We start from the raw sequence: 13354 nt of genomic DNA, 5'->3' as shown, positions 1-13354 counted from the left end.
GGACACCAGACCCAACCGGTTTCCCTCTACCACCCCTATCCTCCGTCTAGCAGAACTTGTGCTCAGATTTGTCCTCCACCCTACCCTGTGCACTGTGTCTGATGCTCCCGGTGTGGTTTCCTGTATATCAGTGAGACCCGATGTAGTTTAGAAGACCGCTTCGCTGAGCACCAGAAAAAGTAGGATCTCCCAGTGGGCACCTATTTTAATTCCACTTCCTAGTCATGTTCCTATTCCAATATGTCTATCCATGATGAGACCATACTCAGTATGGAGAAATAACACCTTGTATTCCATCTGGGTAGCCCCCAACCTGATGGCATGAACACCGATCTCTCGAACTTTCAGTAATGGTCCCCTCCCCTCACTTTCACCACTCCCCATCCCCTTTTCCCCCTCTCACCTTGCCTAACCATCGTCTCCCTCTGGTGTTCCTTCCCTCTTTTCTTTCTTCCATGTCCTTCTGTCCTGTCCTGTCAGACTTTCCCTCCAGCCCTGTACTTCTTTGACAATCAACTTCCCAACTTTTCACTTCATCCCTCCCCTTCAGTTTTCACCTATCATCTTGTGCTTCTCCCTCCCTCCCTCCACCTTTTAAATCTACTCACCTTTTTTTCTCCAGTCTTGCTGAAGGATCTCACCCTGAACTGGTGACTGTACTCTTTTCCATCGATGCTGCTTGGCCTGCTGAGTTCCTCCAGCATTTTGTGACTGTTGTATTGCAGTGCTGTTTCTCTATTTCCCCACAGTTTGTAATCAATGGTGAACCATGTGCATTACAAAGATCCTGCATGGTTCTCCCATCAGGACCTTGCAGGGAAAAACTGGCTCCATTCATCACACCAAAGTCATGTGCTTTGACAGGGCTGTTCACAATGTCATGATATTAAGTGTATTACAACAACAAGGAAATGAGAAATAGGTTAAATCCTGGGATAGATTTCTACATGCTTTTAGTGCCAACATAGCATGCCCACAATTTACAGGCTTATTTCTTACATCTTTGGAATATGAGTGGAAACTGGAGCATCCGGTGGAAACCCAAGTGGTCATGAGGAACATGTACAAACTCCTTACAGAGAGCAATGGGAATTGAATCCCAATCTTACAGTTAGCACTACAAAGCATTGTGCTAACTGCTACACCACTTTACTGACCATTTTGACAGTGCATCCCATTTCTTAATGACTTCCTTAGCCTCCAGGATGATCTTTTCCCAGTGAGCACTGGAGTGAAATTGGTGGTAATTCTGTGACTACGTATTTGTGCACTTCTTTGTTTGCATCATTACTATAGATGGTGAACTCTAGAACTAGTTTATGGAAGTTCTGTTCTGCAATGGTTAATTCGGTTGCTGTGTTACTGTTGCCACATTATAAACAGTCAGATTGCATTGCAGGATGCCGTTTGTAATATGCTATTGCTGATGTTGCAATTCAGATGATTAGATTAGATTATGAGGACACCCAGTTCTCTTTTATTGTTATTTAGTAATGCATGCATTAAAAAATGATACAATTTGTTCCTCCAGAATGATATCACAGAAACACAAGACAAACCAAGACTAAAAAAACCTGACAAAAACCACATAATTATAACATATAGTTACGACAGTGCAGAGCAATACCGTAATTTGATGAAGAACAGACCATGGGCACGGTAAAAAAAAAAGTCTCAAAGTCTCTCGAAAATCCCATCATCTCATGCAGACGGTTGAAGGGAGAAACTCTCCCTGCCATGAGCTTCCAGCGCCGCAAACTTGCCGATGCAGCATCCTGGAAGCACCCGACCACAGTCCGACTCTGAGCCGGCCGAAAACCTTGAGCCTCCGACCAGCCCTCCAACACCGAGCACCGAGCACCATCTCTGCTGAGCGCTTCGACCCCAGTTCCGGCAACAGGCAATAGGCAAAGCTGAGGATTTGGAGCCTTCCTCTCCGGAGATTCTCGATCACACAGTACCAGCGGCAGCGAAGTAGGCATTTCAGAAGTTTCTTCAGATGTTCCTCTGTGCTTCTTCACATCTGTCTCCATCAAATCAGGATTGTGCATGGCCCCTATTTAACAAATACAATATCATTTCGGAGCGGCCACGTGCGCTGTGTTGCGCCGCCATCTTCTCCTCCCCTCTGTAGTTCATGCTGTAGTTCATGAAAGTTTTGTTATTAACATGCAAAATAGACAGGGAACACTTACCATGTGAAGCAAAACCACATTCACTCAGCCTCTTCCTCTAATCTGAGAATTAATATCATTGGCATATGTCGTAAAATTTGCTGTTTTGCAGCAGCAGTACTCTTCAATACACAATAAAACTGTAAGTTACAGTAAGAAGTATGTATTAAAAAATTAACCTAAATAAGTAGTGCAAAAGAGTGGGAAAAATACTGAAGTAATGTTCATGGGTTCCTTGTCCATTCAGAAATCCATTCTCCTGCCTTCTCCCCATAACCTTTGACACCCTTACTAATCAAGAACCTTTAAATATACACAATGATTTGGCCTCCACTGCCATCTGTGACAATGAATTCTTGCGTGTTCACCACCTTTGAATGAAAGAAATTACTTCTCATCTCCTTTCTAAAGTGATATCTTTGTATTCTGAGCTGTACCCTCTGGTCCTAGATTCCCCAACTATAGGAAGCATCCTCTCTACTTCCACTGTATCTAGGCCTTTCAAAATATAGTAGCTTTTGATGAGTTCCCCCACCCCACCTTCTAAATTCCAGTGACCAAAGACCCGAGCCATAAGGAGAGAAAAAATGAAATATGAAGGTAAGCTTGCCATTAATATAAAAGAGAGTACCACATTTCTCTTCAGAGATGCAACGAGTTATAGAGGCAACAAGTGGATATCAGAAAAATGACGCTGGAGAAATAGTAATGTGGGACAAAGAAATTGTGGACTAACTTGATAATATTTTGTGTCAGTCTTAACTGTGGAAGACACTAATAATATGTCTGAAATTCGGGTATGTTGGGGACAGAAGTGAATGTAGTTGCTATTACTAAGAAGGTGCGTGGGAAACTGAAAGGTCTAAAGGTAGATAAGTTACTTGGATCAGATGGACTGCATCTCAGGGTTCTGAAAGAGGTACCTGAAGAGATTGTAGAGGCAACTTTCTAGTCCTCTGGAGCCATTCCTGCATCTAGTGATTCTTGAAAGATCACTGTTGATGCCTCTGCAATCTTTTCAGATGCTTTTTTTCAGAACCCTGGGGTGTAGTCTGTCTGGTCCAAGTGACTTATCTATCTTCAGATCTTTCAGCTCCCTAAGCACCTTCTTAGTAATAAAGACTACACTCATTTCTCGCCCGTTTATATTTCCACACTACTTCATCAGTTTCTTTTAGTTTCCCCTTTTTTCCCCACATGGCCATATCTTTCGATGTCTACAATTCTGGCTTCCCAAGCTGACAGTCAGTGGCCACTTTATTAGGTACACTTGCAGACCTGCTCGTTAATGCAAGTATAATCTTTCTTTCTTTCTTTTTCAATCTTTTTATTAATTTTCAAATTCATAAACATAACAACAATACTAGTACAAAAAGATTGGGATTATATTATTGGTAATTAAAATATGCAAATATAAACTACAGATAACACAGGTATACTAAGCCTCCCAAATTCTTAATATAATTAAACATGATAAAGTATAATCTGTCAATCACATGCAGCAACTCAATGCCTACAGGCATATAGACATGGTCAAAAGGTTCAGTTGCATTCAGATCAAACATCAGAATGGGGAAGTCAGACGGGGTTGTTTGAGCATCTCAGAACTGCTGAACTCCCGGGATTTTCACGTATAATAGTCTCTAGAGCTTACAGAGAATGGTGTGAAAAACAAAAAAAAAATCCATTGAGTGACAGTTCTATGGGCAAAAGCGTCTTGTCATTGAGAAAGGTCAAATGAGAATGGCCAGGCTGGGGCAAGCTAATGTCAACTGTGGGGTTATCATAGGGTGGTGTCTCAAACACACTTAGTGGAGCCTTATGGTGGATTGTGATCCAGTGGGGTATGTTGCCAACTGCCCCAATTATTGGAGCAAACTGAAAGGCCACATGAAGTTGGTGTTCAAAATAATGTGTGATTTATTAAACTGATGTGTACCAGGAGACCATTGAAAGCTGATCTACTTGAGTGTAAATGTCGTATAGCCTTTACATTCTCATTATGCAGAAACAGTAAAACTAGGCATTGATAATAGAATGGTAGGTACAGAAAGACTTAATTAAGTAACACACTAGGTCTTGATTACAGAAGAAAATAATTATCCACATATGTAAGTTAGTTAACAGTAATTCCAATTTTCTATTACAATAATGGGTGATGCTGCAACATAATTAACGAAGTTCCTGAAATTTGGGTTTGTCACTGCTGCATTCCATAGCTCCACTTTTAGGCTTTGTCTGTGGTTCCCTCTTTCAACAGTAGCACAATACGCATCTCTATTTGCTTGTTATTAGAGCTCACTATTAGTAAAACATAGGAGCAGAATTAGGCCATTTGGCCCATTGTGTTTGGTCTGCCATTTAATCATGGCTGATCCTTTTTTATCCCTTCCTCAACCCCACTCCCTGGTCTTCTCCCTGTAGCTGTTGATGCTGCTGCCAATAAAGAACCTATCAATCTCTGCTTTAAATACACCCAACAACCTGGCCTCCACAGCTGCCTGTAGTAACAAATTCCACAAATTTACCAACTTATGGCCAAAGAAGTTTATCCCCGTCTCTGTTTTAAATGGATGTCACTCTATGCTGAGGGTGTGCCCTCTTGTCCTAGACTCCCCCACCATGAAAGATATCCTTTCCAATCTACTCTGTCTAGGCCTTTCAACATTTGAAAGGTTTCAATGAGATCCCATATCATCCTTCTAAATTCCAGCGAGTACAGGCTGAGAGCCATCAAGCGTTCCTCGTATGATAACCCTTTAATTCCTGGAATCATCCTTGTGAGCCTCCTCTGAACCCTGTCCAATGCCAGCACATCTTTTCATAGATAAGGAGCCCAAAACTGTTCACAATACTCAAAGTGAGGCCTCACCGGCACCTTATAAAGCCTCAGTATCACATCCCAGCTCTTGTATTTTAGAACTCTTGAAAATGAATGCTGACATTGCATTTGCCTTCCTCATCTCCATCTCAACCTGCAAGTTAACTTTTAGGGCGTTCTGCACAGGATTCCCAAGTCTCTGCCTCTCAGATTTTTGGATGTTCTCCCTGTTTAGAAAATAGTCTACATATTTACTACTTCTACCAAAGTGCTTGACCGTGCATTTTCCAACATTGTATTTCATTTGCCGCTTCCTTTCCCATTCTCCCAATCTGTCTAAGCCCTCTGTAACCTTCCTGGTTCCTCAGCACTACCTGCCCCTCCACCAACCTTCATATTATCTGCAAACTTGGCAGCAAAGCCCTCTGTTCCATCATCTGAATCATTGATATACAGCATAAAAAGAAGCAATTCCAACACCACTAGTTACTGGCAGCCAATCAGGAGCGGATCTTTTATTCCCACTCTGCCCCTACCAATCAGCCAATGCTCTAACCATGCCAGTACCTTTCCTGTAATACCATGACCTCTTAACTTGGTAAGCAGCCTCATGTGTGGCACCTTGTCAAAGACCTTCTAAAGATACACAACATCCAGTGCATCCCCTTTCTCGATCCTACTTGTAATCTGAAAGATTCCAACAGGTTCGTCAGGCAAGTTGTTCCCTCAAGGAAACCATGCTGACTTTGTTCTATCCTGTCCTGTGTCACCAAGTATTCTATAACTTCATCCAAATTCTTCCCAACCACCAAGCTCAGGCTAACTGGTCTATAATTCCTTCTTCCTTTTTTAAAGAGTGGAATGACATTTGCAGTTTTCCATTCTTCTGGAACTATGCCAAAGTCCAAAGATTCTTGAAAGATCATTATTAATGCCTCCACAATCTCTACTGCTACCTCTTTCAGAACCCTCCGGTGCTGTTCATCTTGTGTACCTTTTGGCCTTTCAGCTTTATGAGCACCTCCTCTTTGTAATAGTAAGCACACTCACTTCTCTTCCTTCACACCCTTCAACACCTGGCACAGTGCTACTGTCTTCCGTAGTGAAGACTGATGCAAAATACTCAGTTAGTTCATCTGCTACTCCTTGTCCCTCGTTATTATTTCTGTAGGTTTTTAAAAGCCTCCCAAACCTCTATCTTCCTGCTATTTTTTGCTTTGTTGTATGCCCTCTCTTTTGCTTTTACATTAGCTTTGACTTCTCTTGTCTGCCATGGTTGTACTATTTTGCCATTTGAGAATTTCTTTGTTTTTGGAATACATCTATCCTGACCTTCCTTATTTTTCCCAGAAACTTACACCATTGCTGGTCTGCTGTCATCCCTGCCAGCAGCACCTTCCAATTTACTTTGACCATCTCCTCTCTCATACCACTGTAATTTCTTTTACTCCACTGAAATACTGCTACTTCAGACTTTACTTTTCCCCGATCACATTTCAAGTCGAACTCAAGTCATATTGTGATTACTGCCTCCTAAGGGTTCATTTACCTTGAGCTCCCTAATTGCCTCTGGTTCATTACATAACACCCAATCCTTATAGCTGATCCCCTAGTAGGCTTAATGACAAACTGCTCTAAAAAGCAATATCATAGGCATTCAACAAATTCCCTCTTTTGGGATTCATTACCAACCTGATTTTCCCAATCCATCTGCATATTAAAATCTCCCATGACTTTCATAACATTGCCCTATTGACATGCCTTTTCCATTTCCCATTGTAATCTGTCATCCACATCTCAGCTACTCTTTGGAGGCCTAAGGGTCCTGCCATCAGGGTCTTTTTACCCTTGCAGTTCCTTGGCTCAACCCACAAGGTTTGAACATCTTCCGATCCTATATTAATCTTCTAATGATTTCATGTCATTCTTTGCCGGTGAGCCACGGCACCCCCGGTACCTGACTTCCTATCCCTCCAATACAACGTGTAGCCTTGGATATTTAGCTCCCAACTACAACCATCCTTCAGCCACGATTCAGTGATGGCCACAACACCATACCCGACAATGTGTAAAATGTGCAACAAGAGCATCCACCTTATTTCTTATATTCCGTGCATTGAGATATTACACTTTTGAGTATTGTATTTTCTACCCATTTTGATACTGCATCCCTAATGCACTGATGCTCACTCTGCTGGCTGCATCTTTGTCCTGTCATCTGCCTGCCCTTTCTGACAGTCTGATTGCACGCTGTCTTTGTTTTTTTTCCCATCTGTCCTATCCTGAGTCCCTTCATTCCAATTCTCTTTCCCCTGTCAAACTAGTTTCAAACCCCCCCCCCCCCCCAACAGCTCTAACAAACCTACGCACGAAAATATTGGCCCCCACCTTGGGTTCAGGTGCAAAGTGTCCCTTTTGTACATATCATATCTCCCCCAGAAGAGATCCGAGTGATCCAAAAACTACTTCGTTCCTCTGTAACAAGGCCAAGTTCCTGGAAGCCAGTGTGAACTTAGTGGACCGAATCTCCTGTTCTGTTACAATTATAAGATAAATGAAACTGTTACACTTAGCTGGTTTTTGATGGTAACAAGGTTTGCATCTTACTCGTCCATTTAAATCCTCCTTTTAGATTGCTGTCTTTGCCTATCCTTGTGGCATGCAAAAGGTACAGCCCAAGACATTTGTCTAATTTTTGGTTAATCTGTTTTTCTTGAGAACACTGCTTTGATATATAGCAGAGTGACACAGTGGGAGCATGTTGGGCCTGCTTCTGTACACAAAATGGCAAGGGCATAATGAAGGTATGAAAACCAGAGAAGAAAGGTATCACCATTACTTCCCAGATGTTCTGAATTCACATAGTCATAGTCATACTTTATTGATCCCGGGGGAAATTGGTTTCCGTTACAGTTGCACCATAAATAATCAAATAGTAATAATAAAACCATAAATAGTTAAATAGTAATATGTAAATTATGCCAGGAAATAAGTCCAGGACCAGCCTATTGGCTCGGAGTGTCTGACCCTCCAAGGGAGGAGTTTTTAAAGTTTGATGGCCACAGGCAGGAATGACTTCCTATGACGCTCTGTGTTGCATCTCAGTGGAATGAGTCTCTGGCTGAATGTACTCCTGTGCCCAACCAGTACATTATGTAGAGTATAGAGTAACAGCACCTGTCCATCAGAAAGGATCAGAGCATCGTTTTTCAATTAATAAAGGAATTTACAATCCAGCACGCTTAGTGCAACAAGGGTTCTCTAAAGAGCACTGAGTACTTTGGGATAGTGTATTATCTTACGAAGAGCAATGGGCCTTTCTTTAAGGGCAGTTGTAGACAGGTCAGATTGTACCCATTGCACCAGGTGAATGGGTCACTTTCCATGTGTTTGAGGCACAAATCACCATTCCCTGCTTGATTGGACTTAATCACAAAATAAAATTAAATAGCATTTGCCATGTCATGTCTGTGAAAAAGGATCTGTGGCATATTGACCATAGCAACAAATCATTCTTCAAGATGATGAGGGACTACTTTTGTTGGCCATTTGATAACTAAATTTTTTTGGTTCAGCACGCATTGTGGGGTAAAGGCCCTGTTCCTGTACTGTACTGTTCGATGTTCTATATTGTAGAGTTGGCCAGTTTCATCTTCAGTGAGTTTGCGTCCCCCTGATGCTAATTTCCTCTGTCCGTGTTTCATAGGATACATTCAGTTTATTGCTTCCACAGGTGAATATGCCAGGATTCTCTGAACGTAACGTTTAGGCTGTTTGTTTGTTCTTCAGTGCTCAGCAGTATGTTGATTTCATATCAGTTGATCAAAGTTTTTAATAAATGTCACTCACTGGTAGTTACTTCAGCAAGGCTAGGACAGTGTAAATGGAGAGAAAATTTCAAGCATAACAGAGCCGTCCACGTAGCTTGGGAGCTTGAATACAGTGTAGAAGCACATGGAATACTATGGTACAGTATGGGCCATGATAATACGCTGACCCTTTAACCTACTCTAAATCAATCTGAACCTTCCCTCCTACATAGCCCACCATTTTTTTTCATCCATGTTCCTCTCCAAGAAGTCTTTTAATTGTCCCTAGTATATCTACCTTTACCACCACCCTCAGCAGTGTGTTCAACACAACTACTACTCTCTGTGTTTAAAAAAAAATCGTACCTGTACACGCCGCATTCTTTCCTTCTAACACCTTAAAATTATATCCCCTTGCATTAGCCATGTCCACCTTTGGAAAAAGTCTCAGGCTGTCCACTTGATATATTCCTCTTATCAGCTTGTGCTTCTTTATTAAGTCTTTTCTTTTTCAATCTTTTTATTAATTTCAAAATATAGAAACAAAACGTAGCAATAATACAAATAATATGAGATGTATTGTTACATTTAAAAAAAGAGTAATTGCAAAACCAAATAGTGGAAATTACCAAAACTCCCATATATGTAGAACTGATCACGGATAATATAAAGCAAAAAAAAAGGAAAAAGACAAAAAAAAGAAAAAAAAAACCATCCCAAAAGAAAAAAAAACTAAACTAAACTAAAAGACTTGGGCAAAACTAACAACTTAAAAATGGAAAAGAAGAAAACCTCAGCGTCGACGCCTCCACTCCCCTCCAACAACAGTACAGAGAAATAAAACCAGTTTGGAAATGATCAAATTACATCAAATGAAAATGCTGAATAAATGGCCTCCAAATTTTTTCAAACTTTATGTCTATTGACGGGTCATAAACTGCACTTCTAATTTTCTCCAAATTCAGACACACCATAGTTTGTGAAAACCAATGAAATACTGTAGGAGGGTTGATCTCTTTCCAATTCAACAAGATGGACCTTCTAGCTATTAAAGTAAGAAATGCAATCATCCTTCATGATGAAGAGGTTAAATTATTTGAGTCTATCATTGGTAATCCAAAGATAGCAGTAATTGGATGAGGTTGTAAGTCTAGATTTAGGACCGTTGAAATAATATCAAAAATATCTTTCCAATATTTCTCCAACAAGGGACATGACCAAAACATGTGAGTTAAAGAAGCAATCTCAGACTGGCATCTGTCACATATTGGATTAATATAAGAGTAATAACGAGATAGTTTATCTTTGGACATATGAGCCCTGTGAACTACTTTAAACTGTATCAACCTATGCTTAGCACATACAGAGGATGAATTCACCAACTGAAGAATTTTTTCCCATTTTTCAGTCGGTATATTAATCTTAAGTTCTCTTTCCCAGTCAGCTTTAATTTTATTAGAGGCATCAGGACATAAATTCATAATTATATTATATACAATTGCTATTACACCTTTCTGAGAAAGATTTAAGTCTAAGATTTTTTCCAAAGTGTCCATTGGATATGGGTGTGGAAAATTAGGAGAGACAGTAATTAAAAAGTTTCTAATCTGTAAATATCTAAAAAAGTGAGATCTGGGTAAGTTATATTTATTAGAAAGTTGATCAAAAGACATAAAACAGTTATCCAAAAATAAATCGCAAAAAGATATTATACCTTTGGTTTTCCAATCAAAGTAAGCTTGATCCATCATGGAAGGTTGAAAAAGAAAATTTGATATAATGGGACTTGCTAGAATGAATTGATTAAACCCACAAATTCTTCGGAATTGAAACCATATACGTAAAGTATGTTTAACTATTGGGTTATTCATTTGTTTATATGATTTAAAAGAAGTAAAAGGAAGTAAAGTTCCTAAAACCGAACCCAAGGAAAACCCTTGTAATGAATTAGATTCAAGATTTACCCAATGAGGGTTTAAAGATGCGTCCAAATCTTGTAGCCAAAATTTTAAATATCGAATATTAATTGCCCAATAATAGAATCTAAAATTTGGGAGGGCAAGTCCCCCCTCCTTCTTGGATTTCTGTAAATATCTTTTACCTAACCTAGGATTTTTATTCTGCCAAATATATGAGGAAATTTTTGAATCCACGTTATCAAAAAAAGATTTTGGGATAAAAATTGGAACCGACTGAAATATATACAAAAATTTAGGCAAAATGATCATCTTAATAGCGTTAATCCGACCAATCAAAGACAAAGAGATTGGGGACCATTTGGTAAATAAAAGTTTAATCTGATCAACTAAAGGTAAAAAATTAGCTTTAAATAAATCTTTATATTTATTGGTAATTGTTATCCCTAAATATATAAATGAATCAGTAACCAATTTAAATGGTAAACGTCCATAAATAGGTACATGCTTATTTAAAGGGAATAATTCACTCTTACTAAGATTCAATTTGTAACCAGAAAAGTTACTAAATTGAGCTAACAGATCTAAGATAGCAGGAATTGACTTCTCCGGGTTAGAGATACATAACAACAAATCATCTGCATATAATGATAGTTTATGTATTTCATTTCCACGGGTAATACCAACAATATTTGGCGAGTCACGGATAGCAATTGCTAAAGGTTCAAGAGCAATATTAAATAGTAAAGGACTAAGAGGGCAACCTTTCCTAGTACCACGAAAAAGACGAAAAAAAGGAGATCTATAATTATTTGTACAGACCGAGGCTACCGGGGAGTAATATAACAATTTAATCCAAGATATAAATGTCAAATTAAAATTAAATTTCTCAAGAACATTAAATAAATAAGGCCATTCAACTCTGTCAAAGGCTTTCTCAGCACCTAATGAGATAATACATTCCGGGGTAGTAAGTGAGGGGGTATAAACAATATTCATTAACCTCCTAATATTAAAAGATGAATAGCGATTTTTGATGAATCCGGTTTGATCCATGGAAATAATTTGAGGTAACACCTTCTCCAGTCTAGTAGCTAGAATTTTTGAAAAAATTTTTGAATCTACATTCAGAAGAGAAATCAGTCTATAGGATGCACAATCCGTAGGATCTTTATTCTTTTTAAGAATTAAGGAAATAGAGGCTTCATAAAACGATTGTGGTAATTTACCTAAACTAATTGCTTCCTTAAATATTCTAGACAACTTAGAAGAAAGAATGGAGGAAAAAAATTTTAAAAATTCCGCTGTAAACCCATCGGGACCGGGTGCTTTACCGGAATTTAATGATGAGATTGCAGTTATTATTTCTTCCTCTGAAGTGGAAGTTTCTAGTGATAGGCAATCTTCGGGAGATAGTTTCGGAAAACTCAATTTACTTAAAAAATCATGCATGAAATTAGAATCATGAGGAAAATCAGAATGATATAAAGAGGTATAAAATTCTTGAAAGGTTTGGTTTATCCCAACATGATCAACTGTGAAAGTATCATCCTGTTTGCGGATCCTAGTAATTTGACGTTTAACCGAATCAAATTTCAATTGGTTAGCCAGTAATTTACCCGATTTATCACTATGAATATAAAAATCACTTCTAGTTCTCATTAATTGATTTTCGATCAAGGATGTTAATAATAAGCTATGTTCCAATTGGAGTTCAACTCTGTGTTTGTACAGCTCCTTGCTAGGAGAAATAGCATATTTTTTATCAACTTCTTTAATTTTATCAACCAGTAGAAGTATTTCATTGTTAATACGTCTTTTCAAACTGGCCGAATAGGAAATAATCTGACCACGGATATAAGCTTTAAAGGCGTCCCAAACAGCTCCGTTGGAAACTTCATCCGTAGTATTAGTTGAAAAGAAGAAATCAATCTGCTCCTTTATAAATTTGACAAAGTCCTGATCTTGAAGCAAAATAGGGTTAAATCGCCATTGTCTGGTAGTACAAAAGGTATCCATTAACTTGATGGAAAGTTTCAATGGAGCATGATCTGAAATAGCAATAATGTCATAATTACAATCAACTACATATGGAATCAAACGAGAGTCAATCAGGAAATAATCAATTCGAGAAAAAGAACGGTGAACATGTGAAAAAAAGGAGAATTCCTTATCATTTGGATGTAGAAATCTCCAAATTTCTGAAATCCCAGCATCCAACATAAAAGAGTTGATAATAGTAGCTGACTTATTTGGTAAAGCCGGACTACTTGTGGATCTATCCAACATGGGATTCAAACATAAATTAAAATCACCGCCTATTATCAACATATACTCGTTTAAATTAGGAAGGGAAGTAAGTAAATGTTTAAAGAATTCAGGATAATCCACATTCAGAGCGTAAACATTAACCATAGCGACCTTTTTATTAAAAAGTACCCCCGTAATTAACAGAAATCTGCCATTAGGATCTGAAATGATGTCTTGATGAATGAATGTAATTGAGGGATCAATAAAAATTGAAACGCCTTTAATTTTGGCTTGAGCATTTGAATGGTATTGTTGGCCTTTCCAAAACTTAAAGAAGCGTTGACTGTCCTCTTTCCTTACATGAGTCTCTTGAGCAAAGATAAT

General features: G+C 38.8%; 1 protein-coding gene across 2 annotated transcripts in view; it reads left to right on the top strand.

The window, feature by feature from the left end:
- Nucleotides 1-13354, top strand: part of cdc73 (cell division cycle 73, Paf1/RNA polymerase II complex component, homolog (S. cerevisiae)) — a 329568-nt gene that overhangs the window by 180563 nt on the left and 135651 nt on the right. The window lies entirely within an intron of this gene.

Source organism: Mobula birostris, chromosome 12 (genome assembly GCF_030028105.1).
Source record: "Mobula birostris isolate sMobBir1 chromosome 12, sMobBir1.hap1, whole genome shotgun sequence".
In the NCBI taxonomy this organism is placed as follows: Eukaryota; Metazoa; Chordata; class Chondrichthyes; order Myliobatiformes; family Myliobatidae; genus Mobula; species Mobula birostris.
Note: the sequence above shows the minus strand (reverse complement) of the source record. Positions and strands in the feature narration are given on the sequence as shown.